Raw genomic sequence first — 14,842 nt, forward strand, 5'->3', positions numbered from 1 at the left:
GGCTCAGAAGAGTTCAGTCAAATGATGATTTATTGAGTACACGTGTGGGAAGATGTACACTGCAACTTATCAGCATAGATCTTCTCCAAACAACTCAATTCAACTCAATTGTAAGCGTGAATGCTGTTTTAACCTTCCATTGCTCCAAATCACCTTACACAATAGATTGTGAAGACATCGCGCTTCACAAAGCTTGAAACCTTCAATAGACTGAGAATCAACTCTTATGAGCACAACTACTGATGTGACGTTCTGTATCGAGGCTTCGAAGCTTGTGTCGAGTAATGGAGGGGGCGTTTCCGCGATGCGCGTATCGAGGCTTGCTTCATTAATGGGAGGAGCTGAAAATGATGACGTCCAAAGCCTCGCTGCCCGGCTGTACCACGTGACTGGTTCATGAAGTGGTTCGAACTTTGCCGCGAGATATGACAGCGATATAAACCCCTCAGACTTCATTCAAAATGTAGGTGTTTGATGGAGAGTTGCGGTTAGTGAGAGTTTGGAGACAGTTTGGAGGTTTATGAGAGTGAGGAGAGAAAGTCAGGAGAGAATGGAGCCAGCTAAGAAGAGGAGGATGTCCTCCCCTGTGTGGGAACATTTTGATCTTATTCCTCCCAACAAGGTATGTAAATTTCTACAGAAGATGTATTTTCATAATACTGATGGTGCAATACAATTTATGTTAAGCTGTCTGTACTTTTGTACAAGGTGAAGTGTTTGCTATGTGCCAGGGAGCTGGGATATAACAACAACACCTCATCCATGTTTAGGCACTACAGAGCTTTGCATGAGAATAAGGGGAACACCGATTGTGGAGCAAGACCAGGTGAGCCATCAAATGCCATGATAATATAGCATGCAGTAATGTTACTAAATGATATAACAATATTATACAGCTGTTATAAGTTACGTGTGTGATATTTATATTTGTGCTTTATCTTTATTGTCTTTCCTCAGGAGAACAATCTCAAATAGATGAAGACCTGGTTAGCATGGTGATTGAGGACTCCCAGCCATTTAGCATTGTGGAGGACAAAGGATTCAAAAGATTTGTTAAATCATTAAATCCTAGCTACGATCTCCCCACTAAAGGTTATAAAAGCAGTGAAAATTTAGTTTTTACAGAATAAAATGTGAACAGGCAGGACTGAGGCTCAAAGCCTCAGTGTGTAGCTGTCCATACCTCAACGTTACAAAAGCACAACTACTGTCCACACCCCAACCACACCTCACCTCACAGTAAATGATCATTTCCATTTTAAGCATTTCCAAAAAATCATTTTCCATACTGCCAGTATAAATATACACAGTATACTGCCATCACTACAATATACATGTTTTACACACTCCTTTTGTTGTTGAGATTTACAGGCTGTGTGCAAAAGGCCACATTCTTCAAATTCGTGCCAACTAATATTTTTATGTCCAGTAGGTGTCCTACTAGAGCAAATGAAGCTTTAAGAAGCTTTGCGCTGGGATGAACCAATTGGATGAAACGCTTCAGTGCTTCATGAAGCTTCATCTGCCGATCACTAAGCACAATATGCAAATGTGTGTATACAATGATTATGGCTGCACATGCAATAAAAATGTTAATCTGATGCCAGTAGCTGTGATAAACAGTTTAATGCAATTTAATGATAAAGTTATATTATTAATGCAGTAAAATAATTCCTTTATTCCCACTGTTAGCAGTGTTTGATTTAGTGTTTTCATAAAAGCCTATTTCTTGTGTGTATATTAGTGCTCAGAAGAACAGACATGTGGTTTAAAGCCTAGACAAAAAAAATCCTCCTCATCAACACTTTTTTGTTTGTCAGGGGACATTTGTTTTGTAATAATTGTTGTTCTTTTGATATGATTTGCAGCAGGCCATTGTTTATTTAACACAGTGGATGGTGCAGCAGAGATACCTGACTCAAAACAGGACACTCTTTCAGGGCCAGTGAATGTCACCTCTCCTCCAGCTACAGGTAGATATGAGCAGCACTTAGATGAATTTTTTGATTTTGCTCTGACAAATATTAACATTTTAGAAATTCAATTTCCTGATCCATTTTTGATCTTTTCTATCACTTTTCCCAATGTACCTGCAATTAATTCCAGATCATTGTCTCTGTGTCGCTCCGTGTACCTGGCCTGTACCACCACAGTTGCTGTCTTCACAGTTTCCGCCCTCCGTCTTTCTTTCACACAATGTTGTGATCATAGTCCTAGACCCTATCTTTGCATGTGATTAGCTACATTAAAATGAAGGCCTACAGAAGATGACATCAAGTCATTGTGAGCTGAGATTCTAGGTTTATCCAATTGTCACAAGAAGTCACCAGCAGGGACAGTACTTGTTTAGAGTCTGAATCAGAAGAAAATGTTTCGGACTCTGGAGGTGTGGAAAGTGACTGACCTTAGGTACCGACCAGAGGGCACGGGTCACACAGGTGGTGGGTGGGGTGCAAGGGGTCATCCATGATGACAGTGGTTTTCCTGAGAATGGAGGACATGGCAATGGCCTCCATGGGTGGCAGAGGGCAGCCAATGTTTTTCTTTTGTGGGGTTAATTACCCTCTGTGCAGCCTTTCTGTTCTCAGTTGTGGCCCCTGCGTACCTAATAGAGTAGGAGAGTACGCTCTCCACTGAAGCACAGTAAAAGACTCGCAGCAGCTTCCGGTCTGGGTTATTCTTTCTCAGGACAAGGAGGAAATGCAGTTGCTCCTGGGCCTTCTTTACCAACATGTTGGTGTTGTGGGCCCAGGTGAGATTGACAGAGATGTGGCTGCTGGACTCATGGACTGTTTGGGGCCAGTTGATGAGGAAATATTTAAATCAGGATCAGGTTTAAGGTGGTCCAGTTTGGTGGTAAAAATGTCTGGGATTATGGTGTTGAACGCTGAGATGTAGTCCATGAAGACCATCCTCGCGTATCTTTTCCTGTGACGGCTATAGGTCTGTAGCCATGACCAGGGTGCTTGGAGGGGCTTTTTTTTTTTCCCTGAGGGGGATGTAGGCAGGGATGAGGAGCAGAGAGATTCTGTCAGATTGTCCTAGGTCATGGAGGGGTGTCAGTCTGTAGGCCTGCTTGATATCTTCACATGGTTCAGTGTCCTTACCCCTCTGGTAGGACATGTAACATATTGGTGGAATTTGGGGAGTACAATTTTCACACATGCCTTATTAAAGTCCCCAACAATGATATGGACACCCTGGTTGCTTTCTGCTCTGGTCGCACCTTTCCTTACAGGAGTATTTGGTGTGATCCTGATGGTGTAATGTCCAGCTTGGTAACTCCACCTAGGCATTGGGGATGTTTGGATGGAGCCAAGATTCAGTTACAATTCAGTTTCAGTAGATAACACTCCCAGACAAAACAGTTACAGTAAATTTCTGATCAACTATAAAAATATTTTTGATGATGTTCCTGTGTATTATGTTGTTTCTATGTGCTGTATTTTTAATAATAAGTTAAGCACTTTGTAATAGATTCTTGTCTAAAAAAAAGTGCTATATTATTAAGTTTTAGTTACTTATTTACTTCACTCATCACCTACTTGACAGCTGACACCCTACATATGTTTCTTACCTTCAGGTCAGCCAGGAGGAACCAAATGGATGGATCTGCTGGAGGGATATGTCTGACTGATTGTCGTAGTAGTTTGTTTTGTTATTATTGTTGTTAATGCAAGTATTACAGTTGTTGGTTGTGCTATTTCACTTTCTGTTTGTAGAAAGCAGCAACTTCCCAAGTCTGATGATACCTTTAACCCCTATTCCACCTGTGAATTCACACATATAAGTGAATATAACAACTTCTCTTGGCTCTCGGTGAAGGCGGTCGCACTTTTTCTCCTCTCCTCCTTCCCCTTATCTTCCCTGCTTAGCCTCTTGTGTCCTTGTCTTGTCTCGTGTGCATTACTTTTCCCTCGAACAGTCTCTCACTGTCGTTCTCTAAAACCTAAAAGAGAATTATGGATTTGATCAACTGGTCTCTGAATGCTATTGACACCGTTTTCTCAACGAGATGTCTGGGCTCGGGAGAGCCCGAATGCCCTGGAGGGACTTTCCCTGCCGAATACACGATGGATGGGTGGCAGACCTGGAGGATCTTGTGCCTGGCGGGACTGTCGATCGAGGACGCTGAAGATATCTACAGTGGGGCAAAAAAGTATTTAGTCAGCCACCGATTGTGCAAGTTCCCCCACCTAAAATGATGACAGAGGTCAATAATTTGCACCAGAGGTACACTTCATGTGAGAGACAGAATGTGAAAAAAAAATCCATGAATCCACATGGTAGGATTTGTAAAGAATTTATTGGTAAACCAGGGTGGAAAATAAGTATTTGGTCAATAACAAAAATACAACTCAATACTTTGTAACATAACCTTTGTTGGTAATAACAGAGGTCAAACGTTTACTATAGGTCTTTACCAGGTTTGCACACACAGTAGCTGGTATTTTGGCCCATTCCTCCATTCAGATCTTCTCGAGAGCAGTGATGTTTTGGGGCTGTCGCCGAGCAACACGGACTTTCAACTCCCGCCACAGATTTTCTATGGGGTTGAGGTCTGGAGACTGGCTAGGCCACTCCAGGACTTTCAAATGCTTCTTACGGAGCCACTCCTTTGTTGCCCGGGCGGTGTGTTTTGGATCATTGTCATGTTGGAAGACCCAGCCTCGTTCTCACTAATGGAAGGAGGTTTTGGCTCAAAATCTCACGATACATGGCCCCATTCATTCTGTCCTTAACACGGATCAGTCGTCCCGTCCCCTTGGCACAAAAACAGCCCCATAGCATGATGTTTCCACCCCCATGCTTCACAGTAGGTATGGTGTTCTTGGGATGCAACTCAGTATTCTTCTTCCTCCAAACACGACGAGTTGAGTTTATACCAAAAAGTTCTACTTTGGTTTCATCTGACCACATGACATTCTCCCAATCCTCTGCTGTATCATCCATGTGCTCTCTGGCAAACTTCAGACGGGCCTGGACATGCACTGGCTTCAGCAGTGGAACATGTCTGGCACTGCGGGATTTGATTCCCTGCCGTTGTAGTGTGTTACTGATGGTGACCTTTGTTACTTTGGTCCCAGCTCTCTGCAGGTCATTCACCAGGTCCCCCCGTGTGGTTCCGGGATCTTTGCTCACCGTTCTCATGATCATTTTGACCCCACGGGATGAGATCTTGCGTGGAGCCCCAGATCGAGGGAGATTATCAGTGGTCTTGTATGTCTTCCATTTTCTGATGATTGCTCCCACAGTTGATTTTTTCACACCAAGCTGCTTGCCTATTGTAGATTCACTCTTCCCAGTCTGGTGCAGGTCTACAATACTTTTCCTGGTGTCCTTCGAAAGCTCTTTGGTCTTGGCCATGGCGGAGTTTGGAGTCTGACTGTTTGAGGCTGTGGACAGGTGTCTTTTATACAGATGATGAGTTCAAACAGGTGCCATTCATACAGGTAACGAGTGGGGGACAGAAAAGCTTCTTACAGAAGACGTTACAGGTCTGTGAGAGCCAGAGATTTTCCTTGTTTGAGGTGACCAAATACTTATTTTCCACCCTGATTTACGTATAAATTCTTTACAAATCCTACCATGTGAATTCATGGATTTTTTTTTCACATTCTGTCTCTCACAGTTGAAGTGTACCTCTGGTGCAAATTACTGACCTCTGTCATCATTTTAAGTGGGGGAACTTGCACAATCGGTGGCTGACTAAATACTTTTTTGCCCCACTGTACCTATTCGGAACCATGATAACAGGGTTCTTGCTGATCGGAGCTGGCTTGGCCCTGACTTATCGGAGAAATAAGAGAGCGAAACCAGCTGGTCAAACCCCCCCAAGGCTGACCGCTGGAATTGAAGCGATGGGACGAGGCGCGACCTCTCACACCGAACGCAGCATGGTTAACACCTTGGAGATGCTTACAGCTGCTGTGAAGACTCAAACTAACACCATTGAGCGTATGATGGGATACATCAGAGAGGGGCCTGCTCACAATGACACCCTTGAGCGAAAGTTGGATCACATCGCAGTCGTGGGGTCTCAGAATCAAAAGAATGACAACACCACGGAACAGAAGTTTGATACCATCATGGGGGGGCTCGCGGCTCTCCAACGCGAGATCGAGAGACCAGTGTCAGAGTGCTAAATTCGGAGCTGCTCACATAAAGGAGAAATCAACAATATTCAACATATGGACACCACGGCGCCAGCTGCTCAGGCCCAAGGCTGGAGCCCACCAAAACAGCTCCCTGATAACGACTGTGTGATGACTATTCTTCCCATCCCACGCAAGGCCACCTGGGTTGGCTGGCAGACTGTTTACTTAGCCTGATAGAGCGAAGGACACTGTCTCAGCTGGACTCTGGACACGCACACACATACACTTACACTTATAAGCACACACTCATCCCCCTCCCTTTCCAAACGCCTTCGATGCTTGTTTCCTGTGGGGGAAGACGGCGGGTCTGTGTGCCGTGCTGAAATGGTAGCGCTGTGTAGGACGACTGCTGTGTTCCTTCCAATTACCCCCCACCCCTCTATCCAACCCCTGTGGCTTGTCACGTGCTCTAATGTTGTGATGTGGACATTAATGTGCTCTCTGTGCAGAGGAGTTGTTTTTTTTTTATTCCTGTTCTCATGCTGTCCTCCCATAGGTGCCCAGCGTGAGAAGAGGTCTCTTTTTTTCCTCCTGTACTTTACCCATTGTTGTGTAATTTTTTCAGTGTTTTCTCTGTAACGCTGCCGATCTCCGACTGTATTCCCATGTGATGTCTTTGTTGTGTGTGTAAGTCGGGGGGGGGGGGGGGGGTGGGGGGGTCCTATTCCTCTGCGGGGCAACCTGCATATGGCCAATAAAGCATTCTTCCTGCTCGGGCAGAGCGGGTCCCTCCGGCGTCATTGCAGCTGCAGACGATTGAACAGATGGTAATGGTGGTGTACACGACGGGACCGGCGTACCAGGCTGTGAATTTACCGGCTGTCCGGGCCGGTGAGCAGCCTTGATTGGAGGGAGGAGGTGGAGTTAATTAAGAAATGTGTAATACCCAAGGGGAAACCACAAAGCCACTTTCCCACAAACGTGATGAACCTCTTCCCCGGGCATCTCCAGATAAATAAAATAGCTGCGGCTAAATAAATATTTACATGTAAACCAAATGAATGGCCTTTTTTATGTCTGTTTTTGTGATGTACCAAGATCTGAAAGTTTTATTTATTTATTTTAATGAGAAACTGAAGTATAGCAGAAAGCTTTGTGAGCTTATCCTGGTAATATCCTAGTAATAGTAATAGTAAAAACTAAATTTTAAAGTGTCTTAATACATGCTCAATCAAGCAGTTAAGTAAATCTCCAAAAGCTGATTCTGTTCATCTGGATGTAACGTTTTCAGTGGGAGAAACGTTTTGTCACTCATCCATGTGACTTCTTCAGTCTCAGTTGACTGCAGGATTCCCCAATCTTATAAACAGTACATTTGCATAATGACTGAAAACAGCCCACTGAAGTAACAATGATCTGGGAGGTCAGTTCCTTGATCATTAATATACAAATTCTCATGACCATTGAGAACGCCCACTGACCAAAGCACACTGATCAATGGCCATGAGTACCATTCACAGAGAGTTGAAAGCCATTCCCCAACTCTCTGTGAATCGATGACACAAGGATCCAGGCCCACACAGACGGTGCGTAAATCATGGGAGGCCACATCACGGACAGGAACAGAGACACAGATGGGCCGTTTAGACAGGAATAGGATAGGAATCCGTGGGAGGAAGTTGTATCCCCATCTACAAGACCACGCAAAGGAGGTATATGCTCTCTGCACTGGTATGTCATCCTTTAGGAGACACAGATGGGCCGTTTAGACAGGAATAGGATAGGAATCCATGGGAGGAAGTTGTATCCCCATCTACAAGACCGCACAAAGGAGGTATATGCTCTCTGCACTGGTATGTCATCCTTTAGGAGACACAGATGGGCCGTTTAGACAGGAATAGGATAGGAATCCGTGGGAGGATGTTGTATCCCTGTCTACAAGACCGCGCAAAGGAGGTATATGCTCTCTGCACTGGTTTGTCATCCTTTAGGTTTATCACCATTTTCAGATCAGGATTACAACCAATATTGTTCCCATCCCACTCAAAGACCCTGCACTCATCAAACAACATTCTCTGGACAATCTCTTTTTGTTCCTCTTCCAAATGATCAAGATTCACTGGCGGATACCACGACATTGGGAGAGGTCCAGCTGACTCCACCATTATCTTGCGAACTGTTATTGCAGGTGGGCACTCGTTTGAGGCCTCAACCTCCACAATACGTTCAACTGGCTGTAAGGTGCCCAGGGCCATCTTGCTTGTCAAGGTCATATCATGTTTGGTGTCATTACTTAGAGCAATGGTGATGTATGGGTTAGCTGGATTCTGTATTTCAACTAACCCTGTCAAGTAGAGCTGGGCGATATGAGATTTTTTCATATCACGATATGTTTTTTTCATTTCAGGCGATAACGATATCTATCACGATATAAGCCAAATAACTATATTTGTAAGATTTAAATGTGCCGTTGCTCACAAGTAAAATGTGAAATAATCAGCAGCTTGTTTTTAAATATTTATTTCCCATAATAAGTTCAACAGGGTAGATGTACTTAAGGAACATGAGACTTTTTCAGATAAATAAAGGCAAATATTGCAAACTACACAAAAGGCAGCCGCTAAAGCGTTTAAGTTTCAAAATAGAACAAATGAAACAGACTAAATTGTCAATTCCACTTAGAAACAAAATATTAATTCTAAAAAGAAATCTTAGTTTGTTTTACAGAAGAACAGACAAAACTGACTAACTTTTGTCAATATCAAATAAACTGAGAACTAAAAGGAAATTCTCAATCTCTCCTTGTTGTATAGCTTAGCTTTTCAAACAGTTTTAACAGTTACTTTAGTCTGACAAAAGCCGAATGACGAATTAGCGCTTCCAGTCAGAGACTGAGGCTACGTCCACACGTACACGGGTATTTTTGAAAACTGAGATTTTCTGTTTTCGTTTTAAAAAATAATCCCGTCCACACATAAAGGCAGAAATGAAGGAAAACGCTGCTATGAACATGCCAAAGCAGCAGGTGGCGCTAGATTCCTAACCGTGCAGAAATGTTGGCCAATCAGAAGTCTAGAAGCCTCGGTGGGAAAAAGTAAACAAAGCTGCGGCATAGAAGCAGAACCGAGTCGTATGTGTGGACGGACAGTAACTGTGTGTATATGTAAGCATTTAAACACTGCAGAGAGTAGAATTAACAGTAACAGTATTGTAGAAATTCATTTCACCGAAACAATAACGTGGCGCACAGTGTGACGCATGCACCAGTTTATTGTATTTCCAGACTTGCTTTCAGCACAATTTACAGTGCACGCTACTCTGTTTTTTGTCAGACTTGAAATAGCCGAAATACCTTCAAACTACGGAACTTCTTTGGCTCTTCCGTTCGACAATCTCTCCGGCATTGGAACCATCATCTGTTTTCTCTTCGGTCACGCTCGGTTGATTTTTCTAGTCGGCACACTCATTTCCTCCATTATGCGCTGGCTCCATTACCCGCTGGCTCCATTACCCGCTGGCTGCTTCCCAAACAAACACACGTGCGGCTTGGCACTTGTGCTGTGCGTAGCAAGTCACGCGAGGTGACGCTGCGGCTGTGATTGGTTCAGCTCTGCGCTACTGAATTTGGATCGGCTGACCTTTTTTTTTTTTTTTTTTTTTTTTTTTTTTTAAGAGGACAAGAGCGGCGAGGTCTATCGCGATAGCTTAATTTCTCTATCGAGTAAAAGTTATATCGCGATACATATCGTTATCGTTCTATCGCCCAGCTCTACTGTCAAGACATAGAACCGCTTTAGGGCCTGGTTGCCCTCATCATCCTCAAACAGCACTAAAAACAATCAAGCGGATTCATGGTTGATGGAACGGGGCACTTTAACCAGGTGACCTGTTCAGGAGGGATAATCACATCCCTTTCAACTGTTCTCAAGTACCCTTGTGTAATGCTTGGCTCTACTGTCTGAATGAAGCTTCTGACCACCTCACCATTCTCAGGGGGAAGACAGATGGCATTACACAGCAAGGTAACAAGAGTAGGTATCAACTGCTCTAGTTGCTCCTCAATGATCTGTTCCAAGACATTGAAACCGATCAATGGTTTGTCCACAGGCAAGGTACTAACGAGGACCGGAATACTGACGGAGAGGCTGGGGTCTTCACCCCCCGGTAAGTTGATCATGATGGGTACCCAGCCATCAAATTATATGGTTTCCCCGTTGACTGCGCAAACTTTCAACTCATCAATTTCCTTGATGATTTCAGACAGAGGTTGCATGACTAAGTCAGGCAAGTATCAGTCTTTCCAATGTTTACTTATGATGCAAACTTGAGCACATGGGTCAAGTACTGCTTTCACTGCTAAGCCATTCAAACTGCAATGTATGAGAGCTTTCTTACTGATTAGCTTAGCAACTGCCCCACACTTAGTGTGGGGTGCCATAACACCAGACGTAGCGAGTGCCTCACCCTGCTGCTGGTTAACTACTTCTGATGTGATTGGCGAGGGGAGACTTGGTTTGCTACTGTTAAGGTTAGGTTGGGTCCCATATGAAGAGGACCCACTGCTTCAACCCTTTCACCCGGTAGAGAAACTGCTGTGGTGTCTCACTTTCATCTTTTCTGGCACTCATTAATTCTTGAAAGAGTTCTGTACTATTTTTCTCTCTCAGGTGGGCATGGAGAAACCCCTTCAGTTCAAGTACAGTCAAATCGTCTTTATTGATTAACATATCTTTAAAAGTTCCAGGCCTTAATATCCTGAGCACTCCACGAACTATCTCTGCATCAGGGAAGCCTTCTCTGCGTCGACCTCTTGCTGACCCAGGCCCACTGGACCCACCGTCTTAGCAACCATGGATCAGTCTCGGCTCCAACTTTCAGCTCGCATCAGCTCCCGTCCTGGTCCCAGATGTCATTTTTGGATCAGTCTCAACTGCAAGGTGTCGACAATCCTGAACGAGCCCCCAAGATTTGTTACGGGTCCCAAGGATGAAGACCATGATGACAAATATGTTACCTGTAAAAGCAGGTGAAGAGCGGAGTAAGGAAGACACCATGTGTCTCTGTATTCCTCCAGATTGTGTCTGAGTCTGATTTATTTCACACAAACAAATGCTATATAAACACTACCATGAGCTTTCAATATATAATTCAGCAGGTTCCTCATTCACATCAATTACATTTACTTATTTCACATCCTCAGTGAAATATACTCTCTTTACTGGTTCATTTTCTCTAACTAACATCTTCTTTCATAACAATTACTTTCCTTACTCATATCAATAAACACATCACATTGTCTTCTACAGTGTCTTTCTGGCTAAACAGTTCAATAACAGTGTCAGTTGTGGCCGACGGTCATAGGTTCTGTCCAATAATATGACGCAAGACTGGAGTAAAAGACATCCATGGATTGGCACTTTATTAATGAAGGAACATGATAGGAGCACAAGAACACTAACTATAGCTTCCTTTTGGGGTGGCTGTAGCTCAGGTGGCAGAGCAGGTCAGCCACTAATCAGAAGGTCGGTGGTTCGATCCCAGGCTGCCTCCTGGCTGCATGCCAAATATCCTTGGGCAAGATACTAACCCCATGTTTGCCTACTGGTGGTGGTCAGAGGGCCCGGTGGCGCCTGTGTCTGGCAGCCTCGCCTCTGTCAGTGCGCCCCAGGGCAGCTGTGGCTACAATGTAGCTTGCCATCGCCAGTGTGTGAATGGGTGAATGACTGAATGTAGTGTAAAGCGCTTTGGGGTCCTATGGACTAGAAAAGCGCTATACAAATGCAGGCCATTTACCACTTTTATACTCTTCCGGAATAGCCCAAGTATGGGGGTTAACTAATCAAAATGAAAACATAACCCTCCACACACACAAACATGCAATAACATTAAAGCACATCACAAACATATACATATTTCCAACACGTACTATAAACAAACCAATAACATAAGCTTCACCCATTACTATATACAGTGGGGCAAAAAAGTATTTAGTCAACCACCGATTGTGCAAGTTCCCCCACTTAAAATGATGACAGAGGTCAGTAATTTGCACCAGAGGTACACTTCAACTGTGAGAGACAGAATGTGAAAAAAAAAATCCATGAATTCACATGGTAGGATTTGTAAAGAATTTATTCGTAAATCAGGGTGGAAAATAAGTATTTGGTCACCTCAAACATGGACAATCTCTGGCTCTCACAGACCTGTAACGTCTTCTGTAAGAAGCTTTTCTGTCCCCCACTCGTTACCTGTATGAATGGCACCTGTTTGAACTCATCATCTGTATAAAAGACACCTGTCCACAGCCTCAAACAGTCAGACTCCAAACTCCGCCAAAGAAGACCAAATTCGGCCAAGACCAAAGAGCTTTCGAAGGACACCAGGAAAAGTATTGTAGACCTGCACCAGACTGGGAAGAGTGAATCTACAATAGGCAAGCAGCTTGGTGTGAAAAAATCAACTGTGGGAGCAATCATCAGAAAATGGAAGACATACAAGACCACTGATAATCTCCCACGATCTGGGGCTCCACGCAAGATCTCATCCCGTGGGGTCAAAATGATCATGAGAACGGTGAGCAAAGATCCCAGAACCACACGGGGGGACCTGGTGAATGACCTGCAGAGAGCTGGGACCAAAGTAACAAAGGTCACCATCAGTAACACACTACAACGGCAGGGAATCAAATCCCGCAGTGCCAGACGTGTTCCGCTGCTGAAGCCAGTGCATGTCCAGGCCCGTCTGAAGTTTGCCAGAGAGCACATGGATGATGCAGCAGAGGATTGGGAGAATGTCATGTGGTCAGATGAAACCAAAGTAGAACTTTTTGGTATAAACTCAACTCGTCGTGTTTGGAGGACGAAGAATACTGAGTTGCATCCCAAGAACACCATACCTACTGTGAAGCATGGGGGTGGAAACATCATGCTATGGGGCTGTTTTTCTGCCAAGGGGACAGGACGACTGATCCGTGTTAAGGACAGAATGAATGGGGCCATGTATCGTGAGATTTTGAGCCAAAACCTCCTTCCATCAGTGAGAACTTTGAAGATGAAACGAGGCTGGGTCTTCCAACATGACAATGATCCAAAACACACCGCCCGGGCAACAAAGGAGTGGCTCCGTAAGAAGCATTTAAAAGTCCTGGAGTGGCCTAGCCAGTCTCCAGACCTCAACCCCATAGAAAATCTGTGGCGGGAGTTGAAAGTCCGTGTTGCTCGGCGACAGCCCCAAAACATCACTGCTCTCGAGAAGATCTGCATGGAGGAATGGGCCAAAATACCAGCTACTGTGTGTGCAAACCTGGTAAAGACCTATAGTAAACGTTTGACCTCTGTTATTGCCAACAAAGGTTATGTTACAAAGTATTGAGTTGTATTTTTGTTGTTGACCAAATACTTATTTTCCACCCTGATTTACGAATAAATTCTTTACAAATCCTACCATGTGGATTCATGGATTTTTTTTTCACATTCTGTCTCTCACAGTTGAAGTGTACCTCTGGTGCAAATTACTGACCTCTGTCATCATTTTAGGTGGGGGAACTTGCACAATCGGTGGCTGACTAAATACTTTTTTGCCCCACTGTATATTAAAACCCTCTTTATCCATACTCCCTAACCTGGCACACTGGTCTGCTCCAAGAGCCCTTAAACAGGTGATTAAGCTGCTTTCACTCTTATGCTCCACATCCTGCAAGAAGCAACCAGGACAGGTGAGTACCTTATTTAGGTTACTCACAAATGATTAACTGTAGACAGCTTTAACCTTGGCTCTTCTCTGACACAGGTAGGATGGCCAGTCCCACTGTCTCTTCACCTTTACAAGCTGTCATTTTAGTTGTATGTCACATAAACCCAATAAAAGACTCCATAAGAACTAAAGTGTTTTTTCTTTATTACACTATTTTAAATTCCCAATCCAACAATTAATCACTAACAATACCAACCAGATAATGGAACCCCTGGTCGCCATTAGAAACAGCAAAACAGTAAATATATGACTAGGGATGGATACCGGTATCCGGTGCCATGATGGCACCGGTTCTGACATAAACGGTAGTAACCAGACAGAAAAGCAGCGCACATTTCGGTGCTTTTTTTTCCTGAGCTGTGATGCACTTTAGATTCCAGCCAATCATTTTACGTTTCCGAGGATAGTAGGCGGGTCCAGGTACGTACGTTCTTTTAGATCAGAGCTACAGATTAAAAATGCCCAAGGCGAAGCGGTCAAAAGTCTGGCTGTACTTGTCACACAGCGGAAATTTGTGTTTTTATGTTTTATCAATCTGTTTATTGGTACATAGTGTTGATTTTATTTGCATGATTTTATTGGGATATTTATATTGCATGTTTGTTTATTGATATTTATACTGCATGGTTTTATCCTCATATTTATATTTGTGTTAATGTTGTACCATGTTCCTTTAACCCACTGTGGACTAAACAGATAATTGTAGGCACCTGTGAGGTGGGGGCGTTCCCCAAGGTGGCCTATCAGCCGCCAGGTTGACCTGTTAAAGGGGATGGTGAGCGCAGAGACAAAAGGAGAGAGGAGTGATGCACGAAGGGTGAGGAGGCGAAAAAGGAACGCGTGCAACCCCGCACGTGTGTGGAACGAACTGCTGCCTGACTGTGGGGCGCCGCGAGTTGTTCGGCGATCCAGTCCTAACGGCAGGAACGGCAACAGTGGGTGGCGATGGCTGCAATGCACGACAGGGCAGGGATGCCCCTCCGCCTGCATCT

The sequence above is a fragment of the Mchenga conophoros genome, linkage group LG3, assembly GCF_057382185.1.
Source record: "Mchenga conophoros isolate Kocher_MC1m ecotype Shallow Benthic linkage group LG3, M_conophoros_male_GT1.1, whole genome shotgun sequence".
NCBI lineage: Eukaryota > Metazoa > Chordata > Actinopteri > Cichliformes > Cichlidae > Mchenga > Mchenga conophoros.